Below are 27,959 nucleotides of genomic sequence, written 5' to 3'. Positions count from 1 at the left end.
TGCAAGACACAACCAGAGGAGAAACGTTTTGTTTTAAGAGTTGGCCTCTGGTGCCGCCATCTTGCACGTCCTACTGGGCACCAAAAACTCCGCTGTTCGCGGAGAAGGCGACGATCACCTGGAAGCGATCGGGGAGAGGCACGTGGCATCCTCTCAGGAATCTGCCTGCCTCCAGCTCCCAATCCCAACGCTGGGGGGAATCCTAAGACACCCCAGCACGGTGCCACCGATCTGTCACCCACAGTGGGCCTCAGCGTAATCCTATTGAGCAGGATTTTTGTCATCACCTCTCTTCAAGGCCCAGACCGCTTAGACATCATTGACCCAGAGACAGCACTTCGCGCACATAGGAACCTGGGCACACTCGTATGCTCACCAGAGATGTTTCCTGGAACTAAGGACATAGCAAGGTGGCCGGGAGGGCTGCACTCTGTTTCCCACTCTGGAAGGAGCCTGACAGACACAGGAAGCTCTGGGCCCACGGAAACCCTTCTTTTCCAAACATGACCTGGACAAAGAGGAGTAGGACGGCCGCTAAAGGACCTCTCTCTTCCCCCTCGGAACTGAACCGAAAGCACGATGGCAATTTATGCGCCAATGACCACGCCCCAAACCAACAAATGAAAGAGGAAAGAAATACATCCGAAAAGCAGGAAATGCACCAATGGAAAGCGAGGCACTCCCGATTCCATGGGGACACAAACCACCAGCCATAGGATTCTCACTATTCACACACGCAGCGCTGGCCAAGGAGGCTGAGCAGAAACCCTACTGCTCACTCCCGGGCACGGTCCTCTTGGACACACCGCCTCGTGATATGCTCACGCTGACCATGACATTGAGCATTCATTCGGGACAGGGTAGGGTAGCTTAGGCGCTCAAGCCATGCACATGTCACATGACGATGGCTAAGACATACCACACCCCTCCCACCCGCCCCGCCCCCCCCAAAAGGAGCACTGAGACCTCTTTCAGACCGATAACTTTCAGAGAGGAGGGACAACGTTGGCTCTGGGTAGGCCCACTCCCAAGGGCTTAGAGTCACCAAGAATAGAGCACCAGGGTCTCTCTTGCCCACAGAGAGCCTCCTGCTGACTCTCATGCGCACGAGCTCTCTGTCCAACACAAAAGTCAGCCACTCACCTGAGACGTGAAGGCCACGACCACCATGTGGAGAGATGGTCGCACTGCAAGACACAACCAGAGGAGACATCCGTTTTAAGAGCTGGCCTCTGGCGTGGCTCTCAGTGCAGAACTACTGTGCGCCAAACACAACCGTGAACATGGAGGAGGCCACGTTCACGTAGCGGTGATCGGGGGGAGGCGCCTGGCATCCTCTCAAGGATCTGCCCGCCTCGAGAACCCAATCCCATCGCTGGGGAGAAACCTAGGACTCCCCAACATGGTGCCACCACAATGGCACCGTACTGGGCCTCAGCGTAATCCTATTGAGCATGATTTTTAAGTCATCACCTCACTTCAAGATTAAGGGTTGTCATCATTGACCCAACGCAGGCACTCTGCGGGCATCGGTACAACTGCACACTCGTTTGCTCACCAGAGATGTTTCCTGGGACTGAGGACAGAGCAAGGTGGGCTTGACGGCTGCACGGTCGCGGCCTTGGAAGGAACCTGACAGACAGAGCCCAGGAAAGCTCCGGGCCAAATGAAGGCCATTGTTTTCGGAACATGACCTGGAAAAAGAGGAGTGACAGGGCTTCTAAAGGACCCATCTTGTTCCTATCAGACCTCAATTCTAAGGGAGCTTGCTCATTTATGCGCCAATGACCACGTCCAAAACCAGGAAAGGAGAGAATGAATGAAACAACATGACCAAACAAACAAATAATAGGAATCACATAAAATAAAATGCACCATGGAAATGGGGGCACGAGGATTCCGCACCACCAACAAAAAAGAACCAGCAACAGGATTCTCACCACACACACCCTTAGGGTCTGCAAGAAAGGGGAAGAGGAGCCCTACTGCTCATGCCTGGGCGTGGTCCCCTTGGACACAGGAATCTGGCGCGATTCCAACACTGACCAGGACACTGAGCATCCACTCAGGTGAAGGTAGAGGAGGTTAGGCGCTCAAGCCACGCACATGTCACATGACACTGTCACGGGACCCCAAGAGAGCGCACTGAGCCCCCTTTCAGTCCGATTCCTTTCAGAGAGGAGGGACACGTTTGCCTTTGGGGCGGCCCGTTCCCAAGGGCTTAGAGTCACCAATTTACACAGCAGCAGGGTCTCTCTTGACCAAAGAGAGCCCCCTGCCTATTGTCATGCGCACGTGCTGTCTGTCCACACAAAAGTCAGCCACTCACCTGAGACGTGAAGGCCACGACCACCATGTGGAGAGATGGTCGCACTGCAAGACACAACCAGAGGAGAAACGTTTTGTTTTAAGAGTTGGCCTCTGGTGCCGCCATCTTGCACGTCCTACTGGGCACCAAAAACTCCGCTGTTCGCGGAGAAGGCGACGATCACCTGGAAGCGATCGGGGAGAGGCACGTGGCATCCTCTCAGGAATCTGCCTGCCTCCAGCTCCCAATCCCAACGCTGGGGGGAATCCTAAGACACCCCAGCACGGTGCCACCGATCTGTCACCCACAGTGGGCCTCAGCGTAATCCTATTGAGCAGGATTTTTGTCATCACCTCTCTTCAAGGCCCAGACCGCTTAGACATCATTGACCCAGAGACAGCACTTCGCGCACATAGGAACCTGGGCACACTCGTATGCTCACCAGAGATGTTTCCTGGAACTAAGGACATAGCAAGGTGGCCGGGAGGGCTGCACTCTGTTTCCCACTCTGGAAGGAGCCTGACAGACACAGGAAGCTCTGGGCCCACGGAAACCCTTCTTTTCCAAACATGACCTGGACAAAGAGGAGTAGGACGGCCGCTAAAGGACCTCTCTCTTCCCCCTCGGAACTGAACCGAAAGCACGATGGCAATTTATGCGCCAATGACCACGCCCCAAAGCAACAAATGAAAGAGGAAAGAAATACATCCGAAAAGCAGGAAATGCACCAATGGAAAGCGAGGCACTCCCGATTCCATGGGGACACAAACCACCAGCCATAGGATTCTCACTATTCACACACGCAGCGCTGGCCAAGGAGGCTGAGCAGAAACCCTACTGCTCACTCCCGGGCACGGTCCTCTTGGACACACCGCCTCGTGATATGCTCACGCTGACCATGACATTGAGCATTCATTCGGGACAGGGTAGGGTAGCTTAGGCGCTCAAGCCATGCACATGTCACATGACGATGGCTAAGACATACCACACCCCTCCCACCCGCCCCGCCCCCCCCAAAAGGAGCACTGAGACCTCTTTCAGACCGATAACTTTCAGAGAGGAGGGACAACGTTGGCTCTGGGTAGGCCCACTCCCAAGGGCTTAGAGTCACCAAGAATAGAGCACCAGGGTCTCTCTTGCCCACAGAGAGCCTCCTGCTGACTCTCATGCGCACGAGCTCTCTGTCCAACACAAAAGTCAGCCACTCACCTGAGACGTGAAGGCCACGACCACCATGTGGAGAGATGGTCGCACTGCAAGACACAACCAGAGGAGACATCCGTTTTAAGAGCTGGCCTCTGGCGTGGCTCTCAGTGCAGAACTACTGTGCGCCAAACACAACCGTGAACATGGAGGAGGCCACGTTCACGTAGCGGTGATCGGGGGGAGGCGCGTGGCATCCTCTCAAGGATCTGCCCGCCTCGAGAACCCAATCCCATCGCTGGGGAGAAACCTAGGACTCCCCAACATGGTGCCACCACAATGGCACCGTACTGGGCCTCAGCGTAATCCTATTGAGCATGATTTTTAAGTCATCACCTCACTTCAAGATTAAGGGTTGTCATCATTGACCCAACGCAGGCACTCTGCGGGCATCGGTACAACTGCACACTCGTTTGCTCACCAGAGATGTTTCCTGGGACTGAGGACAGAGCAAGGTGGGCTTGACGGCTGCACGGTCGCGGCCTTGGAAGGAACCTGACAGACAGAGCCCAGGAAAGCTCCGGGCCAAATGAAGGCCATTGTTTTCGGAACATGACCTGGAAAAAGAGGAGTGACAGGGCTTCTAAAGGACCCATCTTGTTCCTATCAGACCTCAATTCTAAGGGAGCTTGCTCATTTATGCGCCAATGACCACGTCCAAAACCAGGAAAGGAGAGAATGAATGAAACAACATGACCAAACAAACAAATAATAGGAATCACATAAAATAAAATGCACCATGGAAATGGGGGCACGAGGATTCCGCACCACCAACAAAAAAGAACCAGCAACAGGATTCTCACCACACACACCCTTAGGGTCTGCAAGAAAGGGGAAGAGGAGCCCTACTGCTCATGCCTGGGCGTGGTCCCCTTGGACACAGGAATCTGGCGCGATTCCAACACTGACCAGGACACTGAGCATCCACTCAGGTGAAGGTAGAGGAGGTTAGGCGCTCAAGCCACGCACATGTCACATGACACTGTCACGGGACCCCAAGAGAGCGCACTGAGCCCCCTTTCAGTCCGATTCCTTTCAGAGAGGAGGGACACGTTTGCCTTTGGGGCGGCCCGTTCCCAAGGGCTTAGAGTCACCAATTTACACAGCACCAGGGTCTCTCTTGACCAAAGAGAGCCCCCTGCCTATTGTCATGCGCACGTGCTGTCTGTCCACACAAAAGTCAGCCACTCACCTGAGACGTGAAGGCCACGACCACCATGTGGAGAGATGGTCGCACTGCAAGACACAACCAGAGGAGAAACGTTTTGTTTTAAGAGTTGGCCTCTGGTGCCGCCATCTTGCACGTCCTACTGGGCACCAAAAACTCCGCTGTTCGCGGAGAAGGCGACGATCACCTGGAAGCGATCGGGGAGAGGCACGTGGCATCCTCTCAGGAATCTGCCTGCCTCCAGCTCCCAATCCCAACGCTGGGGGGAATCCTAAGACACCCCAGCACGGTGCCACCGATCTGTCACCCACAGTGGGCCTCAGCGTAATCCTATTGAGCAGGATTTTTGTCATCACCTCTCTTCAAGGCCCAGACCGCTTAGACATCATTGACCCAGAGACAGCACTTCGCGCACATAGGAACCTGGGCACACTCGTATGCTCACCAGAGATGTTTCCTGGAACTAAGGACATAGCAAGGTGGCCGGGAGGGCTGCACTCTGTTTCCCACTCTGGAAGGAGCCTGACAGACACAGGAAGCTCTGGGCCCACGGAAACCCTTCTTTTCCAAACATGACCTGGACAAAGAGGAGTAGGACGGCCGCTAAAGGACCTCTCTCTTCCCCCTCGGAACTGAACCGAAAGCACGATGGCAATTTATGCGCCAATGACCACGCCCCAAACCAACAAATGAAAGAGGAAAGAAATACATCCGAAAAGCAGGAAATGCACCAATGGAAAGCGAGGCACTCCCGATTCCATGGGGACACAAACCACCAGCCATAGGATTCTCACTATTCACACACGCAGCGCTGGCCAAGGAGGCTGAGCAGAAACCCTACTGCTCACTCCCGGGCACGGTCCTCTTGGACACACCGCCTCGTGATATGCTCACGCTGACCATGACATTGAGCATTCATTCGGGACAGGGTAGGGTAGCTTAGGCGCTCAAGCCATGCACATGTCACATGACGATGGCTAAGACATACCACACCCCTCCCACCCGCCCCGCCCCCCCCAAAAGGAGCACTGAGACCTCTTTCAGACCGATAACTTTCAGAGAGGAGGGACAACGTTGGCTCTGGGTAGGCCCACTCCCAAGGGCTTAGAGTCACCAAGAATAGAGCACCAGGGTCTCTCTTGCCCACAGAGAGCCTCCTGCTGACTCTCATGCGCACGAGCTCTCTGTCCAACACAAAAGTCAGCCACTCACCTGAGACGTGAAGGCCACGACCACCATGTGGAGAGATGGTCGCACTGCAAGACACAACCAGAGGAGACATCCGTTTTAAGAGCTGGCCTCTGGCGTGGCTCTCAGTGCAGAACTACTGTGCGCCAAACACAACCGTGAACATGGAGGAGGCCACGTTCACGTAGCGGTGATCGGGGGGAGGCGCGTGGCATCCTCTCAAGGATCTGCCCGCCTCGAGAACCCAATCCCATCGCTGGGGAGAAACCTAGGACTCCCCAACATGGTGCCACCACAATGGCACCGTACTGGGCCTCAGCGTAATCCTATTGAGCATGATTTTTAAGTCATCACCTCACTTCAAGATTAAGGGTTGTCATCATTGACCCAACGCAGGCACTCTGCGGGCATCGGTACAACTGCACACTCGTTTGCTCACCAGAGATGTTTCCTGGGACTGAGGACAGAGCAAGGTGGGCTTGACGGCTGCACGGTCGCGGCCTTGGAAGGAACCTGACAGACAGAGCCCAGGAAAGCTCCGGGCCAAATGAAGGCCATTGTTTTCGGAACATGACCTGGAAAAAGAGGAGTGACAGGGCTTCTAAAGGACCCATCTTGTTCCTATCAGACCTCAATTCTAAGGGAGCTTGCTCATTTATGCGCCAATGACCACGTCCAAAACCAGGAAAGGAGAGAATGAATGAAACAACATGACCAAACAAACAAATAATAGGAATCACATAAAATAAAATGCACCATGGAAATGGGGGCACGAGGATTCCGCACCACCAACAAAAAAGAACCAGCAACAGGATTCTCACCACACACACCCTTAGGGTCTGCAAGAAAGGGGAAGAGGAGCCCTACTGCTCATGCCTGGGCGTGGTCCCCTTGGACACAGGAATCTGGCGCGATTCCAACACTGACCAGGACACTGAGCATCCACTCAGGTGAAGGTAGAGGAGGTTAGGCGCTCAAGCCACGCACATGTCACATGACACTGTCACGGGACCCCAAGAGAGCGCACTGAGCCCCCTTTCAGTCCGATTCCTTTCAGAGAGGAGGGACACGTTTGCCTTTGGGGCGGCCCGTTCCCAAGGGCTTAGAGTCACCAATTTACACAGCAGCAGGGTCTCTCTTGACCAAAGAGAGCCCCCTGCCTATTGTCATGCGCACGTGCTGTCTGTCCACACAAAAGTCAGCCACTCACCTGAGACGTGAAGGCCACGACCACCATGTGGAGAGATGGTCGCACTGCAAGACACAACCAGAGGAGAAACGTTTTGTTTTAAGAGTTGGCCTCTGGTGCCGCCATCTTGCACGTCCTACTGGGCACCAAAAACTCCGCTGTTCGCGGAGAAGGCGACGATCACCTGGAAGCGATCGGGGAGAGGCACGTGGCATCCTCTCAGGAATCTGCCTGCCTCCAGCTCCCAATCCCAACGCTGGGGGGAATCCTAAGACACCCCAGCACGGTGCCACCGATCTGTCACCCACAGTGGGCCTCAGCGTAATCCTATTGAGCAGGATTTTTGTCATCACCTCTCTTCAAGGCCCAGACCGCTTAGACATCATTGACCCAGAGACAGCACTTCGCGCACATAGGAACCTGGGCACACTCGTATGCTCACCAGAGATGTTTCCTGGAACTAAGGACATAGCAAGGTGGCCGGGAGGGCTGCACTCTGTTTCCCACTCTGGAAGGAGCCTGACAGACACAGGAAGCTCTGGGCCCACGGAAACCCTTCTTTTCCAAACATGACCTGGACAAAGAGGAGTAGGACGGCCGCTAAAGGACCTCTCTCTTCCCCCTCGGAACTGAACCGAAAGCACGATGGCAATTTATGCGCCAATGACCACGCCCCAAACCAACAAATGAAAGAGGAAAGAAATACATCCGAAAAGCAGGAAATGCACCAATGGAAAGCGAGGCACTCCCGATTCCATGGGGACACAAACCACCAGCCATAGGATTCTCACTATTCACACACGCAGCGCTGGCCAAGGAGGCTGAGCAGAAACCCTACTGCTCACTCCCGGGCACGGTCCTCTTGGACACACCGCCTCGTGATATGCTCACGCTGACCATGACATTGAGCATTCATTCGGGACAGGGTAGGGTAGCTTAGGCGCTCAAGCCATGCACATGTCACATGACGATGGCTAAGACATACCACACCCCTCCCACCCGCCCCGCCCCCCCCAAAAGGAGCACTGAGACCTCTTTCAGACCGATAACTTTCAGAGAGGAGGGACAACGTTGGCTCTGGGTAGGCCCACTCCCAAGGGCTTAGAGTCACCAAGAATAGAGCACCAGGGTCTCTCTTGCCCACAGAGAGCCTCCTGCTGACTCTCATGCGCACGAGCTCTCTGTCCAACACAAAAGTCAGCCACTCACCTGAGACGTGAAGGCCACGACCACCATGTGGAGAGATGGTCGCACTGCAAGACACAACCAGAGGAGACATCCGTTTTAAGAGCTGGCCTCTGGCGTGGCTCTCAGTGCAGAACTACTGTGCGCCAAACACAACCGTGAACATGGAGGAGGCCACGTTCACGTAGCGGTGATCGGGGGGAGGCGCGTGGCATCCTCTCAAGGATCTGCCCGCCTCGAGAACCCAATCCCATCGCTGGGGAGAAACCTAGGACTCCCCAACATGGTGCCACCACAATGGCACCGTACTGGGCCTCAGCGTAATCCTATTGAGCATGATTTTTAAGTCATCACCTCACTTCAAGATTAAGGGTTGTCATCATTGACCCAACGCAGGCACTCTGCGGGCATCGGTACAACTGCACACTCGTTTGCTCACCAGAGATGTTTCCTGGGACTGAGGACAGAGCAAGGTGGGCTTGACGGCTGCACGGTCGCGGCCTTGGAAGGAACCTGACAGACAGAGCCCAGGAAAGCTCCGGGCCAAATGAAGGCCATTGTTTTCGGAACATGACCTGGAAAAAGAGGAGTGACAGGGCTTCTAAAGGACCCATCTTGTTCCTATCAGACCTCAATTCTAAGGGAGCTTGCTCATTTATGCGCCAATGACCACGTCCAAAACCAGGAAAGGAGAGAATGAATGAAACAACATGACCAAACAAACAAATAATAGGAATCACATAAAATAAAATGCACCATGGAAATGGGGGCACGAGGATTCCGCACCACCAACAAAAAAGAACCAGCAACAGGATTCTCACCACACACACCCTTAGGGTCTGCAAGAAAGGGGAAGAGGAGCCCTACTGCTCATGCCTGGGCGTGGTCCCCTTGGACACAGGAATCTGGCGCGATTCCAACACTGACCAGGACACTGAGCATCCACTCAGGTGAAGGTAGAGGAGGTTAGGCGCTCAAGCCACGCACATGTCACATGACACTGTCACGGGACCCCAAGAGAGCGCACTGAGCCCCCTTTCAGTCCGATTCCTTTCAGAGAGGAGGGACACGTTTGCCTTTGGGGCGGCCCGTTCCCAAGGGCTTAGAGTCACCAATTTACACAGCAGCAGGGTCTCTCTTGACCAAAGAGAGCCCCCTGCCTATTGTCATGCGCACGTGCTGTCTGTCCACACAAAAGTCAGCCACTCACCTGAGACGTGAAGGCCACGACCACCATGTGGAGAGATGGTCGCACTGCAAGACACAACCAGAGGAGAAACGTTTTGTTTTAAGAGTTGGCCTCTGGTGCCGCCATCTTGCACGTCCTACTGGGCACCAAAAACTCCGCTGTTCGCGGAGAAGGCGACGATCACCTGGAAGCGATCGGGGAGAGGCACGTGGCATCCTCTCAGGAATCTGCCTGCCTCCAGCTCCCAATCCCAACGCTGGGGGGAATCCTAAGACACCCCAGCACGGTGCCACCGATCTGTCACCCACAGTGGGCCTCAGCGTAATCCTATTGAGCAGGATTTTTGTCATCACCTCTCTTCAAGGCCCAGACCGCTTAGACATCATTGACCCAGAGACAGCACTTCGCGCACATAGGAACCTGGGCACACTCGTATGCTCACCAGAGATGTTTCCTGGAACTAAGGACATAGCAAGGTGGCCGGGAGGGCTGCACTCTGTTTCCCACTCTGGAAGGAGCCTGACAGACACAGGAAGCTCTGGGCCCACGGAAACCCTTCTTTTCCAAACATGACCTGGACAAAGAGGAGTAGGACGGCCGCTAAAGGACCTCTCTCTTCCCCCTCGGAACTGAACCGAAAGCACGATGGCAATTTATGCGCCAATGACCACGCCCCAAACCAACAAATGAAAGAGGAAAGAAATACATCCGAAAAGCAGGAAATGCACCAATGGAAAGCGAGGCACTCCCGATTCCATGGGGACACAAACCACCAGCCATAGGATTCTCACTATTCACACACGCAGCGCTGGCCAAGGAGGCTGAGCAGAAACCCTACTGCTCACTCCCGGGCACGGTCCTCTTGGACACACCGCCTCGTGATATGCTCACGCTGACCATGACATTGAGCATTCATTCGGGACAGGGTAGGGTAGCTTAGGCGCTCAAGCCATGCACATGTCACATGACGATGGCTAAGACATACCACACCCCTCCCACCCGCCCCGCCCCCCCCAAAAGGAGCACTGAGACCTCTTTCAGACCGATAACTTTCAGAGAGGAGGGACAACGTTGGCTCTGGGTAGGCCCACTCCCAAGGGCTTAGAGTCACCAAGAATAGAGCACCAGGGTCTCTCTTGCCCACAGAGAGCCTCCTGCTGACTCTCATGCGCACGAGCTCTCTGTCCAACACAAAAGTCAGCCACTCACCTGAGACGTGAAGGCCACGACCACCATGTGGAGAGATGGTCGCACTGCAAGACACAACCAGAGGAGACATCCGTTTTAAGAGCTGGCCTCTGGCGTGGCTCTCAGTGCAGAACTACTGTGCGCCAAACACAACCGTGAACATGGAGGAGGCCACGTTCACGTAGCGGTGATCGGGGGGAGGCGCGTGGCATCCTCTCAAGGATCTGCCCGCCTCGAGAACCCAATCCCATCGCTGGGGAGAAACCTAGGACTCCCCAACATGGTGCCACCACAATGGCACCGTACTGGGCCTCAGCGTAATCCTATTGAGCATGATTTTTAAGTCATCACCTCACTTCAAGATTAAGGGTTGTCATCATTGACCCAACGCAGGCACTCTGCGGGCATCGGTACAACTGCACACTCGTTTGCTCACCAGAGATGTTTCCTGGGACTGAGGACAGAGCAAGGTGGGCTTGACGGCTGCACGGTCGCGGCCTTGGAAGGAACCTGACAGACAGAGCCCAGGAAAGCTCCGGGCCAAATGAAGGCCATTGTTTTCGGAACATGACCTGGAAAAAGAGGAGTGACAGGGCTTCTAAAGGACCCATCTTGTTCCTATCAGACCTCAATTCTAAGGGAGCTTGCTCATTTATGCGCCAATGACCACGTCCAAAACCAGGAAAGGAGAGAATGAATGAAACAACATGACCAAACAAACAAATAATAGGAATCACATAAAATAAAATGCACCATGGAAATGGGGGCACGAGGATTCCGCACCACCAACAAAAAAGAACCAGCAACAGGATTCTCACCACACACACCCTTAGGGTCTGCAAGAAAGGGGAAGAGGAGCCCTACTGCTCATGCCTGGGCGTGGTCCCCTTGGACACAGGAATCTGGCGCGATTCCAACACTGACCAGGACACTGAGCATCCACTCAGGTGAAGGTAGAGGAGGTTAGGCGCTCAAGCCACGCACATGTCACATGACACTGTCACGGGACCCCAAGAGAGCGCACTGAGCCCCCTTTCAGTCCGATTCCTTTCAGAGAGGAGGGACACGTTTGCCTTTGGGGCGGCCCGTTCCCAAGGGCTTAGAGTCACCAATTTACACAGCAGCAGGGTCTCTCTTGACCAAAGAGAGCCCCCTGCCTATTGTCATGCGCACGTGCTGTCTGTCCACACAAAAGTCAGCCACTCACCTGAGACGTGAAGGCCACGACCACCATGTGGAGAGATGGTCGCACTGCAAGACACAACCAGAGGAGAAACGTTTTGTTTTAAGAGTTGGCCTCTGGTGCCGCCATCTTGCACGTCCTACTGGGCACCAAAAACTCCGCTGTTCGCGGAGAAGGCGACGATCACCTGGAAGCGATCGGGGAGAGGCACGTGGCATCCTCTCAGGAATCTGCCTGCCTCCAGCTCCCAATCCCAACGCTGGGGGGAATCCTAAGACACCCCAGCACGGTGCCACCGATCTGTCACCCACAGTGGGCCTCAGCGTAATCCTATTGAGCAGGATTTTTGTCATCACCTCTCTTCAAGGCCCAGACCGCTTAGACATCATTGACCCAGAGACAGCACTTCGCGCACATAGGAACCTGGGCACACTCGTATGCTCACCAGAGATGTTTCCTGGAACTAAGGACATAGCAAGGTGGCCGGGAGGGCTGCACTCTGTTTCCCACTCTGGAAGGAGCCTGACAGACACAGGAAGCTCTGGGCCCACGGAAACCCTTCTTTTCCAAACATGACCTGGACAAAGAGGAGTAGGACGGCCGCTAAAGGACCTCTCTCTTCCCCCTCGGAACTGAACCGAAAGCACGATGGCAATTTATGCGCCAATGACCACGCCCCAAACCAACAAATGAAAGAGGAAAGAAATACATCCGAAAAGCAGGAAATGCACCAATGGAAAGCGAGGCACTCCCGATTCCATGGGGACACAAACCACCAGCCATAGGATTCTCACTATTCACACACGCAGCGCTGGCCAAGGAGGCTGAGCAGAAACCCTACTGCTCACTCCCGGGCACGGTCCTCTTGGACACACCGCCTCGTGATATGCTCACGCTGACCATGACATTGAGCATTCATTCGGGACAGGGTAGGGTAGCTTAGGCGCTCAAGCCATGCACATGTCACATGACGATGGCTAAGACATACCACACCCCTCCCACCCGCCCCGCCCCCCCCAAAAGGAGCACTGAGACCTCTTTCAGACCGATAACTTTCAGAGAGGAGGGACAACGTTGGCTCTGGGTAGGCCCACTCCCAAGGGCTTAGAGTCACCAAGAATAGAGCACCAGGGTCTCTCTTGCCCACAGAGAGCCTCCTGCTGACTCTCATGCGCACGAGCTCTCTGTCCAACACAAAAGTCAGCCACTCACCTGAGACGTGAAGGCCACGACCACCATGTGGAGAGATGGTCGCACTGCAAGACACAACCAGAGGAGACATCCGTTTTAAGAGCTGGCCTCTGGCGTGGCTCTCAGTGCAGAACTACTGTGCGCCAAACACAACCGTGAACATGGAGGAGGCCACGTTCACGTAGCGGTGATCGGGGGGAGGCGCGTGGCATCCTCTCAAGGATCTGCCCGCCTCGAGAACCCAATCCCATCGCTGGGGAGAAACCTAGGACTCCCCAACATGGTGCCACCACAATGGCACCGTACTGGGCCTCAGCGTAATCCTATTGAGCATGATTTTTAAGTCATCACCTCACTTCAAGATTAAGGGTTGTCATCATTGACCCAACGCAGGCACTCTGCGGGCATCGGTACAACTGCACACTCGTTTGCTCACCAGAGATGTTTCCTGGGACTGAGGACAGAGCAAGGTGGGCTTGACGGCTGCACGGTCGCGGCCTTGGAAGGAACCTGACAGACAGAGCCCAGGAAAGCTCCGGGCCAAATGAAGGCCATTGTTTTCGGAACATGACCTGGAAAAAGAGGAGTGACAGGGCTTCTAAAGGACCCATCTTGTTCCTATCAGACCTCAATTCTAAGGGAGCTTGCTCATTTATGCGCCAATGACCACGTCCAAAACCAGGAAAGGAGAGAATGAATGAAACAACATGACCAAACAAACAAATAATAGGAATCACATAAAATAAAATGCACCATGGAAATGGGGGCACGAGGATTCCGCACCACCAACAAAAAAGAACCAGCAACAGGATTCTCACCACACACACCCTTAGGGTCTGCAAGAAAGGGGAAGAGGAGCCCTACTGCTCATGCCTGGGCGTGGTCCCCTTGGACACAGGAATCTGGCGCGATTCCAACACTGACCAGGACACTGAGCATCCACTCAGGTGAAGGTAGAGGAGGTTAGGCGCTCAAGCCACGCACATGTCACATGACACTGTCACGGGACCCCAAGAGAGCGCACTGAGCCCCCTTTCAGTCCGATTCCTTTCAGAGAGGAGGGACACGTTTGCCTTTGGGGCGGCCCGTTCCCAAGGGCTTAGAGTCACCAATTTACACAGCAGCAGGGTCTCTCTTGACCAAAGAGAGCCCCCTGCCTATTGTCATGCGCACGTGCTGTCTGTCCACACAAAAGTCAGCCACTCACCTGAGACGTGAAGGCCACGACCACCATGTGGAGAGATGGTCGCACTGCAAGACACAACCAGAGGAGAAACGTTTTGTTTTAAGAGTTGGCCTCTGGTGCCGCCATCTTGCACGTCCTACTGGGCACCAAAAACTCCGCTGTTCGCGGAGAAGGCGACGATCACCTGGAAGCGATCGGGGAGAGGCACGTGGCATCCTCTCAGGAATCTGCCTGCCTCCAGCTCCCAATCCCAACGCTGGGGGGAATCCTAAGACACCCCAGCACGGTGCCACCGATCTGTCACCCACAGTGGGCCTCAGCGTAATCCTATTGAGCAGGATTTTTGTCATCACCTCTCTTCAAGGCCCAGACCGCTTAGACATCATTGACCCAGAGACAGCACTTCGCGCACATAGGAACCTGGGCACACTCGTATGCTCACCAGAGATGTTTCCTGGAACTAAGGACATAGCAAGGTGGCCGGGAGGGCTGCACTCTGTTTCCCACTCTGGAAGGAGCCTGACAGACACAGGAAGCTCTGGGCCCACGGAAACCCTTCTTTTCCAAACATGACCTGGACAAAGAGGAGTAGGACGGCCGCTAAAGGACCTCTCTCTTCCCCCTCGGAACTGAACCGAAAGCACGATGGCAATTTATGCGCCAATGACCACGCCCAAAAGCAACAAATGAAAGAGGAAAGAAATACATCCGAAAAGCAGGAAATGCACCAATGGAAAGCGAGGCACTCCCGATTCCATGGGGACACAAACCACCAGCCATAGGATTCTCACTATTCACACACGCAGCGCTGGCCAAGGAGGCTGAGCAGAAACCCTACTGCTCACTCCCGGGCACGGTCCTCTTGGACACACCGCCTCGTGATATGCTCACGCTGACCATGACATTGAGCATTCATTCGGGACAGGGTAGGGTAGCTTAGGCGCTCAAGCCATGCACATGTCACATGACGATGGCTAAGACATACCACACCCCTCCCACCCGCCCCGCCCCCCCAAAAGGAGCACTGAGACCTCTTTCAGACCGATAACTTTCAGAGAGGAGGGACAACGTTGGCTCTGGGTAGGCCCACTCCCAAGGGCTTAGAGTCACCAAGAATAGAGCACCAGGGTCTCTCTTGCCCACAGAGAGCCTCCTGCTGACTCTCATGCGCACGAGCTCTCTGTCCAACACAAAAGTCAGCCACTCACCTGAGACGTGAAGGCCACGACCACCATGTGGAGAGATGGTCGCACTGCAAGACACAACCAGAGGAGACATCCGTTTTAAGAGCTGGCCTCTGGCGTGGCTCTCAGTGCAGAACTATTGTGCGCCAAACACAACCGTGAACATGGAGGAGGCCACGTTCACGTAGCGGTGATCGGGGGGAGGCGCGTGGCATCCTCTCAAGGATCTGCCCGCCTCGAGAACCCAATCCCATCGCTGGGGAGAAACCTAGGACTCCCCAACATGGTGCCACCACAATGGCACCGTACTGGGCCTCAGCGTAATCCTATTGAGCATGATTTTTAAGTCATCACCTCACTTCAAGATTAAGGGTTGTCATCATTGACCCAACGCAGGCACTCTGCGGGCATCGGTACAACTGCACACTCGTTTGCTCACCAGAGATGTTTCCTGGGACTGAGGACAGAGCAAGGTGGGCTTGACGGCTGCACGGTCGCGACTCTGGAAGGAGCCTGACAGACAGAGCCCAGGAAAGCTCCGGGCCAAATGAAGGCCATTGTTTTCGGAACATGACCTGGAAAAAGAGGAGTGACAGGGCTTCTAAAGGACCCATCTTGTTCCTATCAGACCTCAATTCTAAGGGAGCTTGCTCATTTATGCGCCAATGACCACGTCCAAAACCAGGAAAGGAGAGAATGAATGAAACAACATGACCAAACAAACAAATAATAGGAATCACATAAAATAAAATGCACCATGGAAATGGGGGCACGAGGATTCCGCACCACCAACAAAAAAGAACCAGCAACAGGATTCTCACCACACACACCCTTAGGGTCTGCAAGAAAGGGGAAGAGGAGCCCTACTGCTCATGCCTGGGCGTGGTCCCCTTGGACACAGGAATCTGGCGCGATTCCAACACTGACCAGGACACTGAGCATCCACTCAGGTGAAGGTAGAGGAGGTTAGGCGCTCAAGCCACGCACATGTCACATGACACTGTCACGGGACCCCAAGAGAGCGCACTGAGCCCCCTTTCAGTCCGATTCCTTTCAGAGAGGAGGGACACGTTTGCCTTTGGGGCGGCCCGTTCCCAAGGGCTTAGAGTCACCAATTTACACAGCAGCAGGGTCTCTCTTGACCAAAGAGAGCCCCCTGCCTATTGTCATGCGCACGTGCTGTCTGTCCACACAAAAGTCAGCCACTCACCTGAGACGTGAAGGCCACGACCACCATGTGGAGAGATGGTCGCACTGCAAGACACAACCAGAGGAGAAACGTTTTGTTTTAAGAGTTGGCCTCTGGTGCCGCCATCTTGCACGTCCTACTGGGCACCAAAAACTCCGCTGTTCGCGGAGAAGGCGACGATCACCTGGAAGCGATCGGGGAGAGGCACGTGGCATCCTCTCAGGAATCTGCCTGCCTCCAGCTCCCAATCCCAACGCTGGGGGGAATCCTAAGACACCCCAGCACGGTGCCACCGATCTGTCACCCACAGTGGGCCTCAGCGTAATCCTATTGAGCAGGATTTTTGTCATCACCTCTCTTCAAGGCCCAGACCGCTTAGACATCATTGACCCAGAGACAGCACTTCGCGCACATAGGAACCTGGGCACACTCGTATGCTCACCAGAGATGTTTCCTGGAACTAAGGACATAGCAAGGTGGCCGGGAGGGCTGCACTCTGTTTCCCACTCTGGAAGGAGCCTGACAGACACAGGAAGCTCTGGGCCCACGGAAACCCTTCTTTTCCAAACATGACCTGGACAAAGAGGAGTAGGACGGCCGCTAAAGGACCTCTCTCTTCCCCCTCGGAACTGAACCGAAAGCACGATGGCAATTTATGCGCCAATGACCACGCCCAAAAGCAACAAATGAAAGAGGAAAGAAATACATCCGAAAAGCAGGAAATGCACCAATGGAAAGCGAGGCACTCCCGATTCCATGGGGACACAAACCACCAGCCATAGGATTCTCACTATTCACACACGCAGCGCTGGCCAAGGAGGCTGAGCAGAAACCCTACTGCTCACTCCCGGGCACGGTCCTCTTGGACACACCGCCTCGTGATATGCTCACGCTGACCATGACATTGAGCATTCATTCGGGACAGGGTAGGGTAGCTTAGGCGCTCAAGCCATGCACATGTCACATGACGATGGCTAAGACATACCACACCCCTCCCACCCGCCCCGCCCCCCCCAAAAGGAGCACTGAGACCTCTTTCAGACCGATAACTTTCAGAGAGGAGGGACAACGTTGGCTCTGGGTAGGCCCACTCCCAAGGGCTTAGAGTCACCAAGAATAGAGCACCAGGGTCTCTCTTGCCCACAGAGAGCCTCCTGCTGACTCTCATGCGCACGAGCTCTCTGTCCAACACAAAAGTCAGCCACTCACCTGAGACGTGAAGGCCACGACCACCATGTGGAGAGATGGTCGCACTGCAAGACACAACCAGAGGAGACATCCGTTTTAAGAGCTGGCCTCTGGCGTGGCTCTCAGTGCAGAACTACTGTGCGCCAAACACAACCGTGAACATGGAGGAGGCCACGTTCACGTAGCGGTGATCGGGGGGAGGCGCGTGGCATCCTCTCAAGGATCTGCCCGCCTCGAGAACCCAATCCCATCGCTGGGGAGAAACCTAGGACTCCCCAACATGGTGCCACCACAATGGCACCGTACTGGGCCTCAGCGTAATCCTATTGAGCATGATTTTTAAGTCATCACCTCACTTCAAGATTAAGGGTTGTCATCATTGACCCAACGCAGGCACTCTGCGGGCATCGGTACAACTGCACACTCGTTTGCTCACCAGAGATGTTTCCTGGGACTGAGGACAGAGCAAGGTGGGCTTGACGGCTGCACGGTCGCGACTCTGGAAGGAGCCTGACAGACAGAGCCCAGGAAAGCTCCGGGCCAAATGAAGGCCATTGTTTTCGGAACATGACCTGGAAAAAGAGGAGTGACAGGGCTTCTAAAGGACCCATCTTGTTCCTATCAGACCTCAATTCTAAGGGAGCTTGCTCATTTATGCGCCAATGACCACGTCCAAAACCAGGAAAGGAGAGAATGAATGAAACAACATGACCAAACAAACAAATAATAGGAATCACATAAAATAAAATGCACCATGGAAATGGGGGCACGAGGATTCCGCACCACCAACAAAAAAGAACCAGCAACAGGATTCTCACCACACACACCCTTAGGGTCTGCAAGAAAGGGGAAGAGGAGCCCTACTGCTCATGCCTGGGCGTGGTCCCCTTGGACACAGGAATCTGGCGCGATTCCAACACTGACCAGGACACTGAGCATCCACTCAGGTGAAGGTAGAGGAGGTTAGGCGCTCAAGCCACGCACATGTCACATGACACTGTCACGGGACCCCAAGAGAGCGCACTGAGCCCCCTTTCAGTCCGATTCCTTTCAGAGAGGAGGGACACGTTTGCCTTTGGGGCGGCCCGTTCCCAAGGGCTTAGAGTCACCAATTTACACAGCAGCAGGGTCTCTCTTGACCAAAGAGAGCCCCCTGCCTATTGTCATGCGCACGTGCTGTCTGTCCACACAAAAGTCAGCCACTCACCTGAGACGTGAAGGCCACGACCACCATGTGGAGAGATGGTCGCACTGCAAGACACAACCAGAGGAGAAACGTTTTGTTTTAAGAGTTGGCCTCTGGTGCCGCCATCTTGCACGTCCTACTGGGCACCAAAAACTCCGCTGTTCGCGGAGAAGGCGACGATCACCTGGAAGCGATCGGGGAGAGGCACGTGGCATCCTCTCAGGAATCTGCCTGCCTCCAGCTCCCAATCCCAACGCTGGGGGGAATCCTAAGACACCCCAGCACGGTGCCACCGATCTGTCACCCACAGTGGGCCTCAGCGTAATCCTATTGAGCAGGATTTTTGTCATCACCTCTCTTCAAGGCCCAGACCGCTTAGACATCATTGACCCAGAGACAGCACTTCGCGCACATAGGAACCTGGGCACACTCGTATGCTCACCAGAGATGTTTCCTGGAACTAAGGACATAGCAAGGTGGCCGGGAGGGCTGCACTCTGTTTCCCACTCTGGAAGGAGCCTGACAGACACAGGAAGCTCTGGGCCCACGGAAACCCTTCTTTTCCAAACATGACCTGGACAAAGAGGAGTAGGACGGCCGCTAAAGGACCTCTCTCTTCCCCCTCGGAACTGAACCGAAAGCACGATGGCAATTTATGCGCCAATGACCACGCCCAAAAGCAACAAATGAAAGAGGAAAGAAATACATCCGAAAAGCAGGAAATGCACCAATGGAAAGCGAGGCACTCCCGATTCCATGGGGACACAAACCACCAGCCATAGGATTCTCACTATTCACACACGCAGCGCTGGCCAAGGAGGCTGAGCAGAAACCCTACTGCTCACTCCCGGGCACGGTCCTCTTGGACACACCGCCTCGTGATATGCTCACGCTGACCATGACATTGAGCATTCATTCGGGACAGGGTAGGGTAGCTTAGGCGCTCAAGCCATGCACATGTCACATGACGATGGCTAAGACATACCACACCCCTCCCACCCGCCCCGCCCCCCCCAAAAGGAGCACTGAGACCTCTTTCAGACCGATAACTTTCAGAGAGGAGGGACAACGTTGGCTCTGGGTAGGCCCACTCCCAAGGGCTTAGAGTCACCAAGAATAGAGCACCAGGGTCTCTCTTGCCCACAGAGAGCCTCCTGCTGACTCTCATGCGCACGAGCTCTCTGTCCAACACAAAAGTCAGCCACTCACCTGAGACGTGAAGGCCACGACCACCATGTGGAGAGATGGTCGCACTGCAAGACACAACCAGAGGAGACATCCGTTTTAAGAGCTGGCCTCTGGCGTGGCTCTCAGTGCAGAACTACTGTGCGCCAAACACAACCGTGAACATGGAGGAGGCCACGTTCACGTAGCGGTGATCGGGGGGAGGCGCGTGGCATCCTCTCAAGGATCTGCCCGCCTCGAGAACCCAATCCCATCGCTGGGGAGAAACCTAGGACTCCCCAACATGGTGCCACCACAATGGCACCGTACTGGGCCTCAGCGTAATCCTATTGAGCATGATTTTTAAGTCATCACCTCACTTCAAGATTAAGGGTTGTCATCATTGACCCAACGCAGGCACTCTGCGGGCATCGGTACAACTGCACACTCGTTTGCTCACCAGAGATGTTTCCTGGGACTGAGGACAGAGCAAGGTGGGCTTGACGGCTGCACGGTCGCGGCCTTGGAAGGAACCTGACAGACAGAGCCCAGGAAAGCTCCGGGCCAAATGAAGGCCATTGTTTTCGGAACATGACCTGGAAAAAGAGGAGTGACAGGGCTTCTAAAGGACCCATCTTGTTCCTATCAGACCTCAATTCTAAGGGAGCTTGCTCATTTATGCGCCAATGACCACGTCCAAAACCAGGAAAGGAGAGAATGAATGAAACAACATGACCAAACAAACAAATAATAGGAATCACATAAAATAAAATGCACCATGGAAATGGGGGCACGAGGATTCCGCACCACCAACAAAAAAGAACCAGCAACAGGATTCTCACCACACACACCCTTAGGGTCTGCAAGAAAGGGGAAGAGGAGCCCTACTGCTCATGCCTGGGCGTGGTCCCCTTGGACACAGGAATCTGGCGCGATTCCAACACTGACCAGGACACTGAGCATCCACTCAGGTGAAGGTAGAGGAGGTTAGGCGCTCAAGCCACGCACATGTCACATGACACTGTCACGGGACCCCAAGAGAGCGCACTGAGCCCCCTTTCAGTCCGATTCCTTTCAGAGAGGAGGGACACGTTTGCCTTTGGGGCGGCCCGTTCCCAAGGGCTTAGAGTCACCAATTTACACAGCAGCAGGGTCTCTCTTGACCAAAGAGAGCCCCCTGCCTATTGTCATGCGCACGTGCTGTCTGTCCACACAAAAGTCAGCCACTCACCTGAGACGTGAAGGCCACGACCACCATGTGGAGAGATGGTCGCACTGCAAGACACAACCAGAGGAGAAACGTTTTGTTTTAAGAGTTGGCCTCTGGTGCCGCCATCTTGCACGTCCTACTGGGCACCAAAAACTCCGCTGTTCGCGGAGAAGGCGACGATCACCTGGAAGCGATCGGGGAGAGGCACGTGGCATCCTCTCAGGAATCTGCCTGCCTCCAGCTCCCAATCCCAACGCTGGGGGGAATCCTAAGACACCCCAGCACGGTGCCACCGATCTGTCACCCACAGTGGGCCTCAGCGTAATCCTATTGAGCAGGATTTTTGTCATCACCTCTCTTCAAGGCCCAGACCGCTTAGACATCATTGACCCAGAGACAGCACTTCGCGCACATAGGAACCTGGGCACACTCGTATGCTCACCAGAGATGTTTCCTGGAACTAAGGACATAGCAAGGTGGCCGGGAGGGCTGCACTCTGTTTCCCACTCTGGAAGGAGCCTGACAGACACAGGAAGCTCTGGGCCCACGGAAACCCTTCTTTTCCAAACATGACCTGGACAAAGAGGAGTAGGACGGCCGCTAAAGGACCTCTCTCTTCCCCCTCGGAACTGAACCGAAAGCACGATGGCAATTTATGCGCCAATGACCACGCCCCAAACCAACAAATGAAAGAGGAAAGAAATACATCCGAAAAGCAGGAAATGCACCAATGGAAAGCGAGGCACTCCCGATTCCATGGGGACACAAACCACCAGCCATAGGATTCTCACTATTCACACACGCAGCGCTGGCCAAGGAGGCTGAGCAGAAACCCTACTGCTCACTCCCGGGCACGGTCCTCTTGGACACACCGCCTCGTGATATGCTCACGCTGACCATGACATTGAGCATTCATTCGGGACAGGGTAGGGTAGCTTAGGCGCTCAAGCCATGCACATGTCACATGACGATGGCTAAGACATACCACACCCCTCCCACCCGCCCCGCCCCCCCCCAAAAGGAGCACTGAGACCTCTTTCAGACCGATAACTTTCAGAGAGGAGGGACAACGTTGGCTCTGGGTAGGCCCACTCCCAAGGGCTTAGAGTCACCAAGAATAGAGCACCAGGGTCTCTCTTGCCCACAGAGAGCCTCCTGCTGACTCTCATGCGCACGAGCTCTCTGTCCAACACAAAAGTCAGCCACTCACCTGAGACGTGAAGGCCACGACCACCATGTGGAGAGATGGTCGCACTGCAAGACACAACCAGAGGAGACATCCGTTTTAAGAGCTGGCCTCTGGCGTGGCTCTCAGTGCAGAACTACTGTGCGCCAAACACAACCGTGAACATGGAGGAGGCCACGTTCACGTAGCGGTGATCGGGGGGAGGCGCCTGGCATCCTCTCAAGGATCTGCCCGCCTCGAGAACCCAATCCCATCGCTGGGGAGAAACCTAGGACTCCCCAACATGGTGCCACCACAATGGCACCGTACTGGGCCTCAGCGTAATCCTATTGAGCATGATTTTTAAGTCATCACCTCACTTCAAGATTAAGGGTTGTCATCATTGACCCAACGCAGGCACTCTGCGGGCATCGGTACAACTGCACACTCGTTTGCTCACCAGAGATGTTTCCTGGGACTGAGGACAGAGCAAGGTGGGCTTGACGGCTGCACGGTCGCGGCCTTGGAAGGAACCTGACAGACAGAGCCCAGGAAAGCTCCGGGCCAAATGAAGGCCATTGTTTTCGGAACATGACCTGGAAAAAGAGGAGTGACAGGGCTTCTAAAGGACCCATCTTGTTCCTATCAGACCTCAATTCTAAGGGAGCTTGCTCATTTATGCGCCAATGACCACGTCCAAAACCAGGAAAGGAGAGAATGAATGAAACAACATGACCAAACAAACAAATAATAGGAATCACATAAAATAAAATGCACCATGGAAATGGGGGCACGAGGATTCCGCACCACCAACAAAAAAGAACCAGCAACAGGATTCTCACCACACACACCCTTAGGGTCTGCAAGAAAGGGGAAGAGGAGCCCTACTGCTCATGCCTGGGCGTGGTCCCCTTGGACACAGGAATCTGGCGCGATTCCAACACTGACCAGGACACTGAGCATCCACTCAGGTGAAGGTAGAGGAGGTTAGGCGCTCAAGCCACGCACATGTCACATGACACTGTCACGGGACCCCAAGAGAGCGCACTGAGCCCCCTTTCAGTCCGATTCCTTTCAGAGAGGAGGGACACGTTTGCCTTTGGGGCGGCCCGTTCCCAAGGGCTTAGAGTCACCAATTTACACAGCAGCAGGGTCTCTCTTGACCAAAGAGAGCCCCCTGCCTATTGTCATGCGCACGTGCTGTCTGTCCACACAAAAGTCAGCCACTCACCTGAGACGTGAAGGCCACGACCACCATGTGGAGAGATGGTCGCACTGCAAGACACAACCAGAGGAGAAACGTTTTGTTTTAAGAGTTGGCCTCTGGTGCCGCCATCTTGCACGTCCTACTGGGCACCAAAAACTCCGCTGTTCGCGGAGAAGGCGACGATCACCTGGAAGCGATCGGGGAGAGGCACGTGGCATCCTCTCAGGAATCTGCCTGCCTCCAGCTCCCAATCCCAACGCTGGGGGGAATCCTAAGACACCCCAGCACGGTGCCACCGATCTGTCACCCACAGTGGGCCTCAGCGTAATCCTATTGAGCAGGATTTTTGTCATCACCTCTCTTCAAGGCCCAGACCGCTTAGACATCATTGACCCAGAGACAGCACTTCGCGCACATAGGAACCTGGGCACACTCGTATGCTCACCAGAGATGTTTCCTGGAACTAAGGACATAGCAAGGTGGCCGGGAGGGCTGCACTCTGTTTCCCACTCTGGAAGGAGCCTGACAGACACAGGAAGCTCTGGGCCCACGGAAACCCTTCTTTTCCAAACATGACCTGGACAAAGAGGAGTAGGACGGCCGCTAAAGGACCTCTCTCTTCCCCCTCGGAACTGAACCGAAAGCACGATGGCAATTTATGCGCCAATGACCACGCCCCAAACCAACAAATGAAAGAGGAAAGAAATACATCCGAAAAGCAGGAAATGCACCAATGGAAAGCGAGGCACTCCCGATTCCATGGGGACACAAACCACCAGCCATAGGATTCTCACTATTCACACACGCAGCGCTGGCCAAGGAGGCTGAGCAGAAACCCTACTGCTCACTCCCGGGCACGGTCCTCTTGGACACACCGCCTCGTGATATGCTCACGCTGACCATGACATTGAGCATTCATTCGGGACAGGGTAGGGTAGCTTAGGCGCTCAAGCCATGCACATGTCACATGACGATGGCTAAGACATACCACACCCCTCCCACCCGCCCCGCCCCCCCCCAAAAGGAGCACTGAGACCTCTTTCAGACCGATAACTTTCAGAGAGGAGGGACAACGTTGGCTCTGGGTAGGCCCACTCCCAAGGGCTTAGAGTCACCAAGAATAGAGCACCAGGGTCTCTCTTGCCCACAGAGAGCCTCCTGCTGACTCTCATGCGCACGAGCTCTCTGTCCAACACAAAAGTCAGCCACTCACCTGAGACGTGAAGGCCACGACCACCATGTGGAGAGATGGTCGCACTGCAAGACACAACCAGAGGAGACATCCGTTTTAAGAGCTGGCCTCTGGCGTGGCTCTCAGTGCAGAACTACTGTGCGCCAAACACAACCGTGAACATGGAGGAGGCCACGTTCACGTAGCGGTGATCGGGGGGAGGCGCCTGGCATCCTCTCAAGGATCTGCCCGCCTCGAGAACCCAATCCCATCGCTGGGGAGAAACCTAGGACTCCCCAACATGGTGCCACCACAATGGCACCGTACTGGGCCTCAGCGTAATCCTATTGAGCATGATTTTTAAGTCATCACCTCACTTCAAGATTAAGGGTTGTCATCATTGACCCAACGCAGGCACTCTGCGGGCATCGGTACAACTGCACACTCGTTTGCTCACCAGAGATGTTTCCTGGGACTGAGGACAGAGCAAGGTGGGCTTGACGGCTGCACGGTCGCGGCCTTGGAAGGAACCTGACAGACAGAGCCCAGGAAAGCTCCGGGCCAAATGAAGGCCATTGTTTTCGGAACATGACCTGGAAAAAGAGGAGTGACAGGGCTTCTAAAGGACCCATCTTGTTCCTATCAGACCTCAATTCTAAGGGAGCTTGCTCATTTATGCGCCAATGACCACGTCCAAAACCAGGAAAGGAGAGAATGAATGAAACAACATGACCAAACAAACAAATAATAGGAATCACATAAAATAAAATGCACCATGGAAATGGGGGCACGAGGATTCCGCACCACCAACAAAAAAGAACCAGCAACAGGATTCTCACCACACACACCCTTAGGGTCTGCAAGAAAGGGGAAGAGGAGCCCTACTGCTCATGCCTGGGCGTGGTCCCCTTGGACACAGGAATCTGGCGCGATTCCAACACTGACCAGGACACTGAGCATCCACTCAGGTGAAGGTAGAGGAGGTTAGGCGCTCAAGCCACGCACATGTCACATGACACTGTCACGGGACCCCAAGAGAGCGCACTGAGCCCCCTTTCAGTCCGATTCCTTTCAGAGAGGAGGGACACGTTTGCCTTTGGGGCGGCCCGTTCCCAAGGGCTTAGAGTCACCAATTTACACAGCACCAGGGTCTCTCTTGACCAAAGAGAGCCCCCTGCCTATTGTCATGCGCACGTGCTGTCTGTCCACACAAAAGTCAGCCACTCACCTGAGACGTGAAGGCCACGACCACCATGTGGAGAGATGGTCGCACTGCAAGACACAACCAGAGGAGAAACGTTTTGTTTTAAGAGTTGGCCTCTGGTGCCGCCATCTTGCACGTCCTACTGGGCACCAAAAACTCCGCTGTTCGCGGAGAAGGCGACGATCACCTGGAAGCGATCGGGGAGAGGCACGTGGCATCCTCTCAGGAATCTGCCTGCCTCCAGCTCCCAATCCCAACGCTGGGGGGAATCCTAAGACACCCCAGCACGGTGCCACCGATCTGTCACCCACAGTGGGCCTCAGCGTAATCCTATTGAGCAGGATTTTTGTCATCACCTCTCTTCAAGGCCCAGACCGCTTAGACATCATTGACCCAGAGACAGCACTTCGCGCACATAGGAACCTGGGCACACTCGTATGCTCACCAGAGATGTTTCCTGGAACTAAGGACATAGCAAGGTGGCCGGGAGGGCTGCACTCTGTTTCCCACTCTGGAAGGAGCCTGACAGACACAGGAAGCTCTGGGCCCACGGAAACCCTTCTTTTCCAAACATGACCTGGACAAAGAGGAGTAGGACGGCCGCTAAAGGACCTCTCTCTTCCCCCTCGGAACTGAACCGAAAGCACGATGGCAATTTATGCGCCAATGACCACGCCCAAAAGCAACAAATGAAAGAGGAAAGAAATACATCCGAAAAGCAGGAAATGCACCAATGGAAAGCGAGGCACTCCCGATTCCATGGGGACACAAACCACCAGCCATAGGATTCTCACTATTCACACACGCAGCGCTGGCCAAGGAGGCTGAGCAGAAACCCTACTGCTCACTCCCGGGCACGGTCCTCTTGGACACACCGCCTCGTGATATGCTCACGCTGACCATGACATTGAGCATTCATTCGGGACAGGGTAGGGTAGCTTAGGCGCTCAAGCCATGCACATGTCACATGACGATGGCTAAGACATACCACACCCCTCCCACCCGCCCCGCCCCCCCCAAAAGGAGCACTGAGACCTCTTTCAGACCGATAACTTTCAGAGAGGAGGGACAACGTTGGCTCTGGGTAGGCCCACTCCCAAGGGCTTAGAGTCACCAAGAATAGAGCACCAGGGTCTCTCTTGCCCACAGAGAGCCTCCTGCTGACTCTCATGCGCACGAGCTCTCTGTCCAACACAAAAGTCAGCCACTCACCTGAGACGTGAAGGCCACGACCACCATGTGGAGAGATGGTCGCACTGCAAGACACAACCAGAGGAGACATCCGTTTTAAGAGCTGGCCTCTGGCGTGGCTCTCAGTGCAGAACTACTGTGCGCCAAACACAACCGTGAACATGGAGGAGGCCACGTTCACGTAGCGGTGATCGGGGGGAGGCGCCTGGCATCCTCTCAAGGATCTGCCCGCCTCGAGAACCCAATCCCATCGCTGGGGAGAAACCTAGGACTCCCCAACATGGTGCCACCACAATGGCACCGTACTGGGCCTCAGCGTAATCCTATTGAGCATGATTTTTAAGTCATCACCTCACTTCAAGATTAAGGGTTGTCATCATTGACCCAACGCAGGCACTCTGCGGGCATCGGTACAACTGCACACTCGTTTGCTCACCAGAGATGTTTCCTGGGACTGAGGACAGAGCAAGGTGGGCTTGACGGCTGCACGGTCGCGGCCTTGGAAGGAACCTGACAGACAGAGCCCAGGAAAGCTCCGGGCCAAATGAAGGCCATTGTTTTCGGAACATGACCTGGAAAAAGAGGAGTGACAGGGCTTCTAAAGGACCCATCTTGTTCCTATCAGACCTCAATTCTAAGGGAGCTTGCTCATTTATGCGCCAATGACCACGTCCAAAACCAGGAAAGGAGAGAATGAATGAAACAACATGACCAAACAAACA

General features: G+C 54.6%; 24 non-coding genes across 24 annotated transcripts; all 24 read right to left on the bottom strand.

Moving 5' to 3' along the window:
* Positions 1 to 245: 245 nt before the first annotated feature.
* LOC132223119 (small nucleolar RNA SNORD115) lies at positions 246 to 326 on the bottom strand. Its single transcript, XR_009450397.1, has one exon. It is a non-coding gene; the product is annotated as a small nucleolar RNA SNORD115 (small nucleolar RNA).
* Positions 327 to 1,429: 1,103 nt separating this feature from the next.
* LOC132223220 (small nucleolar RNA SNORD115) lies at positions 1,430 to 1,508 on the bottom strand. The gene has a single exon (XR_009450453.1). It is a non-coding gene; the product is annotated as a small nucleolar RNA SNORD115 (small nucleolar RNA).
* A 1,111-nt stretch (positions 1,509 to 2,619) lies between these two features.
* On the bottom strand, positions 2,620 to 2,700 carry LOC132223118 (small nucleolar RNA SNORD115). Its single transcript, XR_009450396.1, has one exon. It is a non-coding gene; the product is annotated as a small nucleolar RNA SNORD115 (small nucleolar RNA).
* Positions 2,701 to 3,803: 1,103 nt separating this feature from the next.
* LOC132223219 (small nucleolar RNA SNORD115) lies at positions 3,804 to 3,882 on the bottom strand. Its single transcript, XR_009450451.1, has one exon. It is a non-coding gene; the product is annotated as a small nucleolar RNA SNORD115 (small nucleolar RNA).
* Positions 3,883 to 4,993: 1,111 nt separating this feature from the next.
* On the bottom strand, positions 4,994 to 5,074 carry LOC132223117 (small nucleolar RNA SNORD115). The gene has a single exon (XR_009450395.1). It is a non-coding gene; the product is annotated as a small nucleolar RNA SNORD115 (small nucleolar RNA).
* A 1,103-nt stretch (positions 5,075 to 6,177) lies between these two features.
* Positions 6,178 to 6,256, bottom strand: LOC132223217 (small nucleolar RNA SNORD115). Its single transcript, XR_009450449.1, has one exon. It is a non-coding gene; the product is annotated as a small nucleolar RNA SNORD115 (small nucleolar RNA).
* A 1,111-nt stretch (positions 6,257 to 7,367) lies between these two features.
* Positions 7,368 to 7,448, bottom strand: LOC132223115 (small nucleolar RNA SNORD115). The gene has a single exon (XR_009450394.1). It is a non-coding gene; the product is annotated as a small nucleolar RNA SNORD115 (small nucleolar RNA).
* Positions 7,449 to 8,551: 1,103 nt separating this feature from the next.
* LOC132223216 (small nucleolar RNA SNORD115) lies at positions 8,552 to 8,630 on the bottom strand. The gene has a single exon (XR_009450448.1). It is a non-coding gene; the product is annotated as a small nucleolar RNA SNORD115 (small nucleolar RNA).
* A 1,111-nt stretch (positions 8,631 to 9,741) lies between these two features.
* Positions 9,742 to 9,822, bottom strand: LOC132223114 (small nucleolar RNA SNORD115). Its single transcript, XR_009450393.1, has one exon. It is a non-coding gene; the product is annotated as a small nucleolar RNA SNORD115 (small nucleolar RNA).
* Positions 9,823 to 10,925: 1,103 nt separating this feature from the next.
* On the bottom strand, positions 10,926 to 11,004 carry LOC132223214 (small nucleolar RNA SNORD115). Its single transcript, XR_009450447.1, has one exon. It is a non-coding gene; the product is annotated as a small nucleolar RNA SNORD115 (small nucleolar RNA).
* Positions 11,005 to 12,115: 1,111 nt separating this feature from the next.
* Positions 12,116 to 12,196, bottom strand: LOC132223113 (small nucleolar RNA SNORD115). The gene has a single exon (XR_009450392.1). It is a non-coding gene; the product is annotated as a small nucleolar RNA SNORD115 (small nucleolar RNA).
* A 1,103-nt stretch (positions 12,197 to 13,299) lies between these two features.
* LOC132223213 (small nucleolar RNA SNORD115) lies at positions 13,300 to 13,378 on the bottom strand. Its single transcript, XR_009450446.1, has one exon. It is a non-coding gene; the product is annotated as a small nucleolar RNA SNORD115 (small nucleolar RNA).
* A 1,111-nt stretch (positions 13,379 to 14,489) lies between these two features.
* On the bottom strand, positions 14,490 to 14,570 carry LOC132223112 (small nucleolar RNA SNORD115). Its single transcript, XR_009450391.1, has one exon. It is a non-coding gene; the product is annotated as a small nucleolar RNA SNORD115 (small nucleolar RNA).
* A 1,102-nt stretch (positions 14,571 to 15,672) lies between these two features.
* Positions 15,673 to 15,751, bottom strand: LOC132223212 (small nucleolar RNA SNORD115). Its single transcript, XR_009450445.1, has one exon. It is a non-coding gene; the product is annotated as a small nucleolar RNA SNORD115 (small nucleolar RNA).
* A 1,111-nt stretch (positions 15,752 to 16,862) lies between these two features.
* LOC132223111 (small nucleolar RNA SNORD115) lies at positions 16,863 to 16,943 on the bottom strand. The gene has a single exon (XR_009450390.1). It is a non-coding gene; the product is annotated as a small nucleolar RNA SNORD115 (small nucleolar RNA).
* A 1,103-nt stretch (positions 16,944 to 18,046) lies between these two features.
* On the bottom strand, positions 18,047 to 18,125 carry LOC132223211 (small nucleolar RNA SNORD115). Its single transcript, XR_009450444.1, has one exon. It is a non-coding gene; the product is annotated as a small nucleolar RNA SNORD115 (small nucleolar RNA).
* A 1,111-nt stretch (positions 18,126 to 19,236) lies between these two features.
* LOC132223110 (small nucleolar RNA SNORD115) lies at positions 19,237 to 19,317 on the bottom strand. Its single transcript, XR_009450389.1, has one exon. It is a non-coding gene; the product is annotated as a small nucleolar RNA SNORD115 (small nucleolar RNA).
* A 1,103-nt stretch (positions 19,318 to 20,420) lies between these two features.
* Positions 20,421 to 20,499, bottom strand: LOC132223210 (small nucleolar RNA SNORD115). The gene has a single exon (XR_009450443.1). It is a non-coding gene; the product is annotated as a small nucleolar RNA SNORD115 (small nucleolar RNA).
* Positions 20,500 to 21,610: 1,111 nt separating this feature from the next.
* Positions 21,611 to 21,691, bottom strand: LOC132223109 (small nucleolar RNA SNORD115). The gene has a single exon (XR_009450388.1). It is a non-coding gene; the product is annotated as a small nucleolar RNA SNORD115 (small nucleolar RNA).
* A 1,104-nt stretch (positions 21,692 to 22,795) lies between these two features.
* Positions 22,796 to 22,874, bottom strand: LOC132223209 (small nucleolar RNA SNORD115). The gene has a single exon (XR_009450442.1). It is a non-coding gene; the product is annotated as a small nucleolar RNA SNORD115 (small nucleolar RNA).
* Positions 22,875 to 23,985: 1,111 nt separating this feature from the next.
* On the bottom strand, positions 23,986 to 24,066 carry LOC132223107 (small nucleolar RNA SNORD115). The gene has a single exon (XR_009450386.1). It is a non-coding gene; the product is annotated as a small nucleolar RNA SNORD115 (small nucleolar RNA).
* A 1,104-nt stretch (positions 24,067 to 25,170) lies between these two features.
* Positions 25,171 to 25,249, bottom strand: LOC132223208 (small nucleolar RNA SNORD115). The gene has a single exon (XR_009450441.1). It is a non-coding gene; the product is annotated as a small nucleolar RNA SNORD115 (small nucleolar RNA).
* A 1,111-nt stretch (positions 25,250 to 26,360) lies between these two features.
* On the bottom strand, positions 26,361 to 26,441 carry LOC132223106 (small nucleolar RNA SNORD115). Its single transcript, XR_009450385.1, has one exon. It is a non-coding gene; the product is annotated as a small nucleolar RNA SNORD115 (small nucleolar RNA).
* Positions 26,442 to 27,544: 1,103 nt separating this feature from the next.
* On the bottom strand, positions 27,545 to 27,623 carry LOC132223207 (small nucleolar RNA SNORD115). The gene has a single exon (XR_009450440.1). It is a non-coding gene; the product is annotated as a small nucleolar RNA SNORD115 (small nucleolar RNA).
* Between the last annotated feature and the right edge of the window lie 336 nt (positions 27,624 to 27,959).

Source organism: Myotis daubentonii, chromosome 21 (genome assembly GCF_963259705.1).
Source record: "Myotis daubentonii chromosome 21, mMyoDau2.1, whole genome shotgun sequence".
In the NCBI taxonomy this organism is placed as follows: domain Eukaryota; kingdom Metazoa; phylum Chordata; class Mammalia; order Chiroptera; family Vespertilionidae; genus Myotis; species Myotis daubentonii.
This window is presented reverse-complemented; position numbering and strand designations above follow the sequence as displayed.